This window comes from Palaemon carinicauda, chromosome 9 (genome assembly GCF_036898095.1).
Source record: "Palaemon carinicauda isolate YSFRI2023 chromosome 9, ASM3689809v2, whole genome shotgun sequence".
Lineage (NCBI taxonomy): Eukaryota > Metazoa > Arthropoda > Malacostraca > Decapoda > Palaemonidae > Palaemon > Palaemon carinicauda.
In genome coordinates this window covers 130840381-130841160 of record NC_090733.1, presented here as the reverse complement: position 1 = coordinate 130841160, position 780 = coordinate 130840381, and positions in this window count along the sequence as shown.

The window sequence follows — 780 nt, the reverse complement described above, 5'->3', positions numbered from 1 at the left end:
TAACTGGAATGTTGCTTGCATGTTTATTATTTAATTTATATTAAAAATAGAAACGATCATGTACTATATGTAAAAATGGTACATAAGTAACGTAAACGACATATATGTAGACCTACATGGTACTGTACATGGCGAAAATGCCAGTATTCATTATGTAGCCATGAATGCCAAGACGTCTGGTTATTGTGTGTGTGTATGTGTGTGTGTGTGTAATCGTAAGGCCACAGGATATGGAATCAGAGATGAATTTATTACAATATCTAAAGCAGTAGTTTTCAATCTTGTTAAAAGGCACAGAAACCATACATTCACCGAACCATTATGCAATTTTGGGAAAATATAACTGCAGTCCTAAGAGAGAAATTTCCCTAATGCTAAACTCTATAAAAAATATATACATTCTATTACGTCGCAAAATGAAAAAATGCACAAACTGCAGCGATCAACATAAGCTAAACATAATCTTCAAGTGAGGCCACAAATTATACGAAATGGAGAAATCAAACCCCTGAGATTGGTTTGCCGAACCCCGGTTCAGAACCACTGCCCATATGTGTATGAATTTGCTATATACAAGCAGAATATCATGATTGCTTTGATAACGTACGCTAGCTTCGTGAGTCATTATGACTGTATTCAAGAGAGGCATCTAAATACAAAAAGTGGGTTGAAAGTTTTTATTATTTATTGATGCGTAACCTAGGTACTAGTCTAATTCGTAAATATTATTATTATTATTATTATTATTATTATTATTATTATTATTGGCAAAGCTACGAA